Raw genomic sequence first — 12,311 nt, forward strand, 5'->3', positions numbered from 1 at the left:
TTCGGCCATCGAAACCACGGGGTTCTCCGTGCATCGGATGGACAGAGAAAAAGATCTCTCCGGGAAAAGCAAAGGCGGGGGTGTATGTTTTATGATCAACCGATCCTGGTGTGATCAGAGGAACGTACATTCTATCAAGTCTTTCTGTTCTCCTAATCTGGAATTTCTCACGGTTATGTGTCGACCATTCTGGCTACCGAGGGAATTCACAGCGGTCATCATCACAGCGGTGTATATTCCCCCACAAGCCGACACAGACCGGGCACTGAAGGAACTGTATAGGACAGTGAGTGAGCAGGAAACCGCGCATCCTGAGGCTGCGTTTATTGTGACCGGGGACTTTAACAAAGCCAACTTCAAGCGCATCGCACCCAAATACCACCAACATGTTAGCTTCAACACACGAGGGAACCGAGTTCTGGATCATTGTTACTCTCCCTTCAAGGATGGTTACAAATCACTCCCGCGCCCACCATTTGGCAAATCGGATCACGCTTCCATCATCCTTTTGCCCGCATACAGGCAGAGGTTGAAACAGGAAGCACCCGCCCTCAGAACCATCCAGTGCTGGTCGGACCAATCGGACTCTATGCTACAAGACTGTTTTGATCACGCGGACTGGGAGATGTTCCGGTCGGCCTCTGATGACGACATCGAGGTCTACGCCGATAGCGTAACGTGTTTCATCAGGAAGTGCGTGGAAGACGTTGTTCCGACCAAAACAATACGGCTGTACCCAAATCAGAAGCCGTGGCTAAATGTGGATGTTCGCGCGGCACTCAATGCGCGGACCTTCGCCTTTAACTCCGGTAATGCGGAGGAGCATAAACAAGCAAGTTATGCCCTCCGGAAAACCATCAGAGCAGCAAAACGCCAGTACAGGGACAAGATTGAAGGACAGTTTAACACCACCGACTCCAGAAGCATGTGGAGGGGAATTAACACCATCACGGACTACAAAGGGAACACAAACTCCACCGTGAACACCGCTGCCTCTCTCCCGGACGAGCTAAACACCTTCTATGCTTGCTTTGAGGGAACTAACACCGCCCTCGCGGAGAGAGAGCTCGTGGCTGAAGATACAGAGGTTAGTGCACTCTCCGTATCTGTAGCGGATGTAACCCGATCCTTCCGGCGGGTGAACGTCCGTAAAGCCGCGGGTCCAGACGGCATTCCGGGCCGCGTCATCAGAGCGTGCGCGCGCCAACTGGCTGGAGTTTTCACGGACATCTTTAACCTGTCCCTCTCGCTGTCTGTGGTCCCCACATGCTTCAAAACGTCCACCATTGTTCCTGTACCGAAGCAAGCAAAAACCACCTGCTTAAACGACTGGCGTCCTGTTGCTCTGACCCCCATCATCAGCAAATGCTTTGAGAGACTAGTCAGAAACCACATCTGCTCTGTTCTCCCCCCCTCACTGGACCCACTGCAGTTTGCATACCGCAAAAACCGCTCCACTGATGATGCCATTTCATCCACTATTCACACTGCTCTCTCCCACCTGGAAAAGAGGAACACATATGTGAGAATGCTGTTTGTAGACTACAGCTCAGCATTCAACACCATTGTGCCCTCCATACTTGACATTAAACTCCGGGCTCTCGGCTTAAACAGCCTGTTATGCAGCTGGATCCTGGACTTCCTGTCAAACAGACGCCAGGTGGTCAGAATGGGCAGTAACATCTCCTCACCACTGACTCTCAACACTGGAGCCCCTCAGGGCTGTGTTCTCAGCCCACTCCTGTACTCTTTGTACACACACGACTGTGTGGCAACCCACAGCTCCAACACCATCATCAAGTTTGCTGACGATACGACGGTGGTAGGTCTCATCACTGACAATGATGAAACGGCCTACAGAGAGGAGGTGCACACTCTGACACGGTGGTGTCAGGAGCACAACCTCTCCCTCAACGTCAGCAAGACTAAGGAGCTGGTGGTCGACTTCAGGAGGAATGAGAGAGAACACCGCCCCATCACCATCGATGGAGCACCGGTGGAGAGAGTCAGCAGCTTCAAGTTCCTCGGTGTCCACATCACAGAGGAACTCTCATGGTCCGTCCACACCGAGGCCGTTGTGAAGAAGGCTCATCAACGCCTTTTCTTCCTGCGACGGCTGAGGAGGTTTGGAATGAGCCGCCACATCCTCACACGCTTTTACACCAGCACTACAGAGAGCCTGCTGACTGGCTGCATCACCACCTGGTACGGCAACAGTTCTGCCCGCAGCCGCAAAGCCCTGCAAAGGGTAGTGCGCACGGCCAGCTGCATCATCGGAGGTGAGCTTCCCTCCCTCCATGACATTTATGCCAGGCGGTGTGTGAAAAGAGCTCAGAGGATCATCAGAGACTCTAGCCACCCGAGCCATGGGCTGCTCTCACTGCTGCCATCAGGCAGACGGTACCGCAGCATCAGAACACGCACCAGCCGACTCCAGAACAGCTTCTTCCCACAAGCAATTAGACTCCTGAACTCTTGATCCATCAGGATCATAACACACACTGGACAGAATATCACTCAGCACAACCCACTGTAGATACACACACATTATATACACATTTATTATAATTTATTATTTATCATATAGCACCTATTGTACATTGGATCTCTACTGTGAATAATAATGTATACTGTACATTGTATATTATTATTATTATAGCGTAATGTATATTGTTTAATGTATGTTTTAGTGTGTATATTGTTTAAAGTATATTGTTTAAAGTATATGTATATTGTAAGTATGTGTATATTGGTTAAAGCTGTGAGAACCACACTCACATTGTGTAAATTATTTATTGTTTATTGTAGAGTTTACTGTGCTGTGAGTAATTGTGGGCGCATCAGTGTAATCTGATGCTGCTCTAAATGTTGTACATGTCATGTCGTGACTACTATGTTGCTCGGAACTGCACCAAGAATTTCACCTGCTGTTGCACTTGTGTACATGGCTGTGTGACAATAAAGTGATTTGATTTGATTTGAAGTATCTAAACTTCTCCTCTCCAGCCATCCTACCACCTGTCCTCTCGATCCCATTCCCTCACACCTCCTTCAAGCCATCTCTCCTACACTCCTACCAGCACTCACACACATCATCAACACATCGCTCTGCACTGGCACTTTCCCTACCACTTTCAAGCAGGCTCGGGTAACTCCACTGCTTAAGAAACCCACTTTAAACTCATCACTCATAGATAACTACAGACCTGTCTCTCTCCTGCCATTCATAGCAAAAACTCTTGAACGAGTTGTTTTCAACCAGGTTTCATCCTTCCTCTCACAGAATAATCAGCTGGACACTAACCAATCCGGTTTCAAAAGGGGCCACTCCACAGAGACTGCATTACTGTCGGTCACCGAAGCCCTGCGGATAGCTATAGTCCAAATCATCAGTCCTCGTCCTCCTTGATCTATCTGCTGCCTTTGACACGGTCAATCATCAAATTCTTCTGTCCACCCTCTCATCACTGGGCATCACAGGGACTCCGCTCCATTGGTTTGAATCTTATCTCACAGGTAGGTCCTTCAAGGTTGCCTGGAGAGGAGAGGAATCCCAAGCACATCAACTGACCACGGGGGTTCCTCAGGGCTCAGTGCTTGGACCTCTCCTTTTCTCCATTTACACTACTTCATTAGGTCCCATCATACAGGCACATGGCTTCTCATATCACTGCTATGATGATGACACTCAGCTCTACCTTTCATTCCAACCAGACGACCCCACAGTAGCTGCACGAATCTCCAGCTGTCTGGCTGACATCTCTGCATGGATGAGTAAAAATCACCTACAGCTCAACCTGGCAAAGACTGAGTTCCTCATCTTTTCCGCCAGTCCCACTATGCAACATGAGTTCACCATCCAGCTAGCTACATCCCTGATCTCCCCTTCAAAATCAGTCAGAAATCTTGGAGTTACATTTGATGACCAGTTGTCCTTCAGAGAACACATTGCTAAGACCGCTCGCTCATGCAGGTTTGCGCTCTACAACATCAGGAAGATCAGACCGTTCCTAACAGAACACGCAACACAGCTTCTTGTCCAGGCCCTGGTTATTTCTAGACTTGACTACTGCAATGCGCTTCTGGCTGGACTCCCCTCTTGTGCGATCCAAACACTTCGAATGATCCAGAATGCAGCGGCACGTCTGGTCTTCAACGAGCCCAAAAGGACCCACATCACACCACTCTTCATCTCTCTGCACTGGCTACCACTCGCTGCTCGCATCAAGTTTAAGGCGCTGACGCTTGCCTACAGAGCCACCACGCGCTCAGCTCCTGCATACTTTGACTCGATTCTACAAATCCACACCCCCACCAGAAGCCTTCGTTCAGCTAATTTGTACCATCACAGAGAGGCAAAAAATCCCTTTCCAGAACATTTTCATTCAACGTTCCCAGCTGGTGGAACGATCTGCCCACCGCCATCCGAAATGCTGATTCGTTGACAACATTCAAAAGTCAATTAAAAACTCATCTCTTCCATGAGCACTTAACCTCTTAAAAAAAAAAAAATTTTCCTTTCCTCTTTCTCCTCCTTTTTCCCTCCCTACTCTAGCCTGTGCTACACTGATAAATGTACACGGACTAAGTATTTCAGGCACTTGTTGCACTCACTCGACTCTTCACGACCAATCGCTTATTGTACCCCCAAGTTTTAAGTCGCTTTGGATAAAAGCGTCTGCTAAATGCATAAATGTAAATCTAAATGTAAACAATGAACCAATGACAGGACACGACACAAGATCACATGAGGGCATGGGAATCACATGACAATGAAACATGACAAAACCAGGAAGTGAATGACAAGACTAACTTAGAAACATGACACTCAAACATAACATGAACATGATAAACTAAAACATAACCAAGAACAATGAACATGAACCAACACCAAAACACCCTGTGACAGCTGCTTACATACATTTATTGTGAAAGTTGCTTATACAAATCATTTTTAATTTAAAATATTCTTCTTCCGGGTTATACATCCCACATTAATAGCCAATTTAAGTTGGGAAACAATATGTTGTATTTATAATGTCACACTTACTATTTATCTAACAGTTTAAATGTTTTTTCGTACATAAAAATAGATGGATTTTAGGAAGGGGGTCCCTCATAAAGGTTCATCATATTTAGGGGTCCTTGGCATCTAGGGTTGGGTACCGAAATCCGGTTCCAATATGGCACCGGTACTTATATAACCGGTATGTACCGGACCGAATCAGAACGCAGATTTCGGTTCCTCATTTCGGTGTCAAAATTCAAACGTGCTTTCGCGTGCTTTGGCTGAGCCAGAGACAGACGCTCAGCGCTCGTCACATCACAACTCATGACAACTATTCAGTGTTTTCAACTACATGTTTATTCCAGGTTTCAGACATTTAAATGCTCAGAAGTAGGCTACTAGCAAAAAACACACACTGATGTCTAGGAAAGCGGCAATGACAATCCTTTCAGGCGGTTATAATTTGACTAACGTTACGTGTTTTATTCACATCAGATACATGCACATTATATAGTAGCTATATCGTTTACTCTATTCTTCCTCCAGTTCACTGGTCACTTACTTTCATGTATTTTGTAAGACGAGAAAGAACTCAAGTGTTGTAAATCCGACAGGTCCGTTTCTGAGGCGCAAACTAACATGGCGCCGCCCATTGCGCTTTATAGATCAACTAACACACATTGACTCATACATTTGAACATCAGATAGTTCGTGACACAGTTAAGAAGTTTGTGAATATTTTGAATAAAAATAATAAATGAAATAAACCCGATACAGCTGAGCTGTCCGTTATTGCGGCCGCTGTTGTCATGTGAGAAACATGACGCGTCGTCATGGAAACATTAAGGTGATGCGTTCTAAAATATTTAGCCAGAGAATATGATCATATTTCAAAATAAAGCTGAAGCTCGAAGCTGGTTAGTAGCATACCAAGAATACAGACTAGGCCTACTGCTGTTATTACTGTAACTGTTATTTAGAGCTATATTAGGCTTGTTGTAGTTGGGTTAGGTGGCTATTAGGTTTTACTGTGAATTTGTAAATAAGTCAATTATAATTTGTAAATAAGTAAATTGTGTTTTGTATTTATTTATATTCATACATTTAAGTATACATTAAACTTTTAATAAATGGTTCAATTTAAATAAAAAAATAAAAAGCCATTTAATGTCATCCACCTCGTTTTGTGGCCTTTAAAAAAAAAAAAAGTATCGGTTCAGGCACCGTTTGGGTCCGTGTAACGCTTCACAATTCAATTTTCAGACCATATCGTGCAAATGCAAAAAATAAAATATTGAAACAAACGTCCATTTTTTCCATTTTCTCGGTTACTTCATCAGTGGATTTTTGCCATTTTCTCTCCTTTTTTCAAATTTCCTTTTGCTAAATTATGACTTAAGAAATTATCTTTTGAATAAATTGAAATCTAACCGATTTTATTTTCCTTCTATTCCCCCCCCCCCCAATTTACGTGGACTGTGCCATATAGCGGGGGGAGGTCGCGGACTGTTTTACATCGTTTATGTAGGCTATAGCCTGCGTGCACGTTGAGAAGTAACTTATAGTTTAAAAGGCTAACACAGAGGACGCCATAGTTTTTATTGTTAATAACTGTGCTAAATGTAGAATTCTGGTCTGGCCATCGGGAGCAGCGGGCAAACCGGTGGCCTGGCTACTTATTTCGCCCGCTGCTTTGTATTTATCTATAGGCCTACTTATTTGTTATTAGTGCACGCACACACACACACACACACACACACACACACTCACGTGCACGCACGCACGCACACACACACACACACACACACACACACACACACACACACACACACACACACACACACACACACCTACTTTATTATATTGATGCATGCCTCAATGTACCCGAATGATTTAAGGACTCGCCATTTGATAATTAACGGCTTGTAATGAACCGAGTTAATGACTGCTAAATTTAAGGGCACGAGAAGATGTGAGAAGCAGTATATTCAATGAAAAGTTCAATGTTGCCGTGGAAACGAAGAATGATGATCACTCAGTGAAAACAATAACATCGGCAAAGGAGTTTATTTAGGCCCAAATATTTTGTATGTTTGCATGTAGGCTAGGCTAAGATGTGAATAAAAGCTAACAAAAATTTGCCGAACTTTATAACTTTAACAAAATTATAAAGAAAGAAAAAGTGAAAAGACAGTCACAGACATAGGCTACCAATTCAGATAGATTTTAAACATTAATAATAACTTCTTCTACTCTACAAGAAGAAAAAGTGAAAAAAGAGAGAGAGCATTTTCTTGTGGTGCCCCCCTGAGCACTTGGTGCCCTATGCGCAGCGCGTGTTGCGCGTAATGGGAGCGGCGGCACTGTGCATTTGTCACACTTCCATGTCTGAAAAGCAGAAGCAAGCTCAGCGTAAAATAGACTCTTCCGCTGCCTGTATCAGTGGCAGTGCCCATAGCACGAAAGTATCGTAATTTATTGATGTAGCCTGCAGTTCATAACAGCCACGGGTAACAGGTGCAATGGACCGCTCATGTTCGCATCAGTGGCATAACTTTAACCTAGAAATCACGGACCCCGGTGCACAAATATCATAACTATCTAAAATAGGCCTACTGTAATATATTGTATGTTATACTGTAATACATACAGTGAGGAAAATAAGTATTTGAACACCCTGCTATTTTGCAAGTTCTCCCACTTAGAAATCATGGAGGGGTCTGAAATTGTCATCGTAGGTGCATGTCCACTGTGAGAGACATAATCTAAAAAAATAATAATCCAGAAATCACAATATATGATTTTTTTTAACTATTTATTTGTATGATACAGCTGCAAATAAGTATTTGAACACCAGAGAAAATCAATGTTAATATTTGGTACAGTAGCCTTTGTTTGCAATTACAGAGGTCAAACGTTTCCTGTAGTTTTTCACCAGGTTTGCACACACTGCAGGAGGGTTTTTGGCCCACTCCTCCATACAGATCTTCTCTAGATCAGTCAGGTTTCTGGCCTGAGTTTGAGCTCCTCCAGAGATTGTCTATTGGGTTTAGGTCTGGAGACTGGCTAGGCCACGCCAGAACCTTGATATGCTTCTTACAGAGCCACTTTTTGGTTATCCTGGCTGTGTGCTTCGGGTCATTGTCATGTTGGAAGACCCAGCCTCGACCCATCTTCAATGCTCTAACTGAGGGAAGGAGGTTGTTCCCCAAAATCTCGCAATACATGGCCCCGGTCATCCTCTCCTCAAATCAGTGCAGTCGCCCTGTCCCATGTGCAGAAAAACACCCCCAAAGCATGATGCTACCCCCCCCCCCCCCCATGCTTCACAGTAGGGATGGTGTTCTTGGGATGGTACTCATCATTCTTCTTCCTCCAAACACATGAAGTGGAATTATGACCAAAAAGTTCTATTTTGGTCTCATCTGACCACATGACTTTTTCCTATGACTGCTCTGGATCATCCAAATGGTCATTGGCAAACTTAAGACGGGCCTGGACATGTGCTGGTTTAAGCAGGGGAACCTTCCGTGCCATGCATGATTTCAAACCATGACGTCTTAGTGTATTACCAACAGTAACCTTGGAAACGGTGGTCCCAGCTCTTTTCAGGTCATTGACCAGCTCCTCCCGTGTAGTTCTGGGCTGATTTCTCACCTTTCTTGGGATCACTGAGACCCCACGAGGTGAGATCTTGCATGGAGCTCCAGTCCGAGGGAGATTGACAGTCATGTTTAGCTTCTTCCATTTTCTAATGATTGCTCCAACAGTGGACCTTTTTTCACCAAGCTGCTTGGCAATTTCCAGCCTTGTGGAGGTGTTCAATTTTGTCTCTAGCGTCTTTGGACAGCTCTTTGGTCTTGGCCATGTTAGTAGTTGGATTCTTACTGATTGTATGGGGTGGACAGGTGTCTTTATGCAGCTAACGACCTCAAACAGGTGCATCTAATTTAGGATAATAAATGAAGTGGAGGTGGACATTTTAAAGGCAGACTAACAGGTCTTTGAGGGTCAGAATTCTAGCTGATAGACAGGTGTTCAAATACTTATTTGCAGCTGTATCATATAAATAAATAGTTAAAAAATCATATATTGTGATTTCTGGATTTTTTTTTTTTAGATTATGTCTCACACAGTGGACATGCACCTACGATGACAATTTCAGACCCCTCCATGATTTCCAAGTGGGAGAACTTGCAAAATAGCAGGGTGTTCAAATACTTATTTTCCTCACTGTATATTCTAGAAAGAAAGACGCATTCAGCCTTACTCAAAGGCCGCGGAAACATGGCCAGTGGGTTCTTTACGCAATCCATTCCCCGCATTCTTATTTTGCTTCTTATGTATTAAATATACAGGCCATTAGTTTATGAAACCTTGATCAAAATTAAAATACAATTTATAGAAAAAGAAATTCACTTTAAAGAAATGATTTCTGCAAAACAACACTCAATAAAAATCATGTCTGACCCCACTCCATGTCTCCAGACATATTGCACGTCTTATAGCCTATATCTTTCTCATGCTGCTCACTTTTCATCATCAACATATGAAATTAAAACAATAATACAATAGGCTAATATTTAAACATATAGCCTAACTATGAATCTAAATAGACTACGTTTTGCATTTAGCCTACTCCACTCCAAACGCTTCAAAAATGTATTTTGTTTATTAACGCAAAGTTTTTAATTTCAAATTTAATTTCTAAATTCAGTTCATATTTTCAACAAACGAAATTCCGAGCCAAAATAACGAAGTGGTAAAAAAAACTGCAAAAATGAAAAATATTAAAGAATTTGCGTGCGCTTTTGTCGGCATGAGTAAGATAGGCTATAAGACGCGCAATATGTCTGGAAACATGGAGTGGGGTCAGACATGATTTTTGTTGAGTGTTGTTTTGCAGAAATCATTTCTTTGAAGTGAATTTCGTTTTCTATCAATTGTATTTTAATTTTGATCAAGGTTCATCTAATTGCCTGTATATTTAATACATAAGAAGCAAACCAAGAACGCCGGGAATGGATTGACATGTGTAACGAACCCACTGGCCATGTTTCCGCGGCCTTTGAGTAGCCTAAGGCTGAAATAGCGTCTTTCTGTTTTTAATACATTTTTTTAATATATGTCTTAATTACATTAGGCCCATTATAGACAGTTATGATATTTGTGGCTGCACCGGGGTCCATCATTACTAGGTTAAAGTTACACGCTTATCATTAGTGATCCATGGCACCTGCTACCCATGGCTGTTATGAACTGCAGGCTTCAATCAATAAATTGCAACAATTTCGTGCTATGGGCACTGCTACTGATACAGGGAGCGGATGAGATATTTTTATGCTTTCAAACAAGTGTGACAAAGGCATGGGCTAAATACATTCTCTAATGTGGATAGAGACATATATACACACATCACTATACAACACCTTATTAGGAGAAAATACGTTGTTTTAATGAGAAAATTGTTGTTTTTACGACATAAAATCTTGTTATTACGAGAAAAGATGTCGTTTTAACGACATAAGATTTTTTTATTTATTTATCCTTTGTTTTACCAGGGTAGTCACATTGAGACAGTAGTCTCTTTTGCATAAGATCTCGTTATCATGACATAATTGTGTGAAAAAAAATAATATGTATGTGGCAGCAATGCGTCACCGTAATATTTACATAAGGCAAAATGTTTAAAATCTATCTGAATTGGTAGCCTATGTCTGTGACTGTCTTTTCACTTTTTCTTTCTTTATAATTTTGTTAAAGTTATAAAGTTCAGCAAATTTTTGTTAGCTTTTATTCACATCTTAGCCTAGCCTACATGAAAACATACAAAATATTTGGGCCTAAATAAACTCCTTTGCCGATGTTTTGACTTAGTGATCATCATCATTCTTCGTTTCCACGGCAACATTGAACTTTTCATTGAATATACTGCTTCTCACATCTTCTCTTGCCCTTAAATTTAGCAGTCATTAACTCGATTCATTACAAGCCAGCCGAGAATGATAGGCTTTGATATGCCTATGTATATGTAGGCTATATAATGATATGCTGCAAGTCAAGAGTAGCGGATTCATAATTTGTATCGGTTAATTATCAAATGGCGAGTCCTTAAATCATTCGGGTACATCGAGGCATGCATCAATATAATAAAGTAGGTGTGTGTGTGTGTGTGTGTGTGTATGTGCATGCGTGCACGTGTGTGTGTGTATGTGTGTGTTCGTGCGAGCACTAATAACACATAAGTATAGATAAATACAAAGCAGCGGGCGAAATAAGTAGCCAGGCCACCGGTTTGCCCGCTGCTCCCGATGGCCAGACCAGAATTCTACATTTAGCACAGTTATTAACAATAAAAACTATGGCGTCCTCTGTGTTAGCCTTTTAAACTATAAGTTACTTCTCAACGTGCACGCAGGCTATAGCCTACATAAACGATGTAAAACAGTCCGCGACCTCCCCCCGCTATATGGCACAGTCCACGTAAATTGGGGGGGGGGGGGGGGAATAGAAGGAAAATAAAATCGGTTAGATTTCAATTTATTCAAAAGATAATTTCTTAAGTCATAATTTAGCAAAAGGAAATTTGAAAAAAGGAGAGAAAATGGCAAAAATCCACTGATGAAGTAACCGAGAAAATGGAAAAAATGGACGTTTGTTTCAATATTTTATTTTTTGCTTTTGCACGATATGGTCTGAAAATTGAATTGTGAAGCGTTACACGGACCGTTTAGGCACCGGAACCATTTTAAAAGTATCGGTTTGGCACCGGAATCGAAAAAAACCCAAACGATACCCAACCCTATTGGCATCATAAAGCCTATTGGAAATTGTATTAATATTTCTTAATATTTGGGGTTTTACTGTATTTTTGATCAAATAAATTCAGCCTTCTTCTTTCAAAAACATTTAAAAAAGTCTTAATTATTTCAAACTTTTGATTACCAGTGTGTAAAATAATGCATGTGAACTAACTAGCAAATTATATATTTATTTTCATATATGACACTTTCCATTGGCTACTTGAATATGAAAGTTAGTTTTAGCATGATGAAGCCTATGTGTAGGCTAAGCCTACGTTTCAAAAATATATTTTGAGTATTATGAATAATTTGAAAATGATTGTGAAATTACTGAAGAAAGCCTGGAAACAGAAAGACAAACATTCCCTCTGATATGCTGAAAACTGCGACACCTACGCTAATGTTCCCTTTCGAACGGTCAGTTCGTACTGCGTCGAAGACGCCATGGGTAGGTAATTGTAAAATCACGCAGTGCTACTGCCCAGTCAAAACAGTGTCGA

The sequence above is a fragment of the Gobio gobio genome, assembly GCF_949357685.1.
Source record: "Gobio gobio genome assembly, chromosome: 12".
Lineage (NCBI taxonomy): Eukaryota > Metazoa > Chordata > Actinopteri > Cypriniformes > Gobionidae > Gobio > Gobio gobio.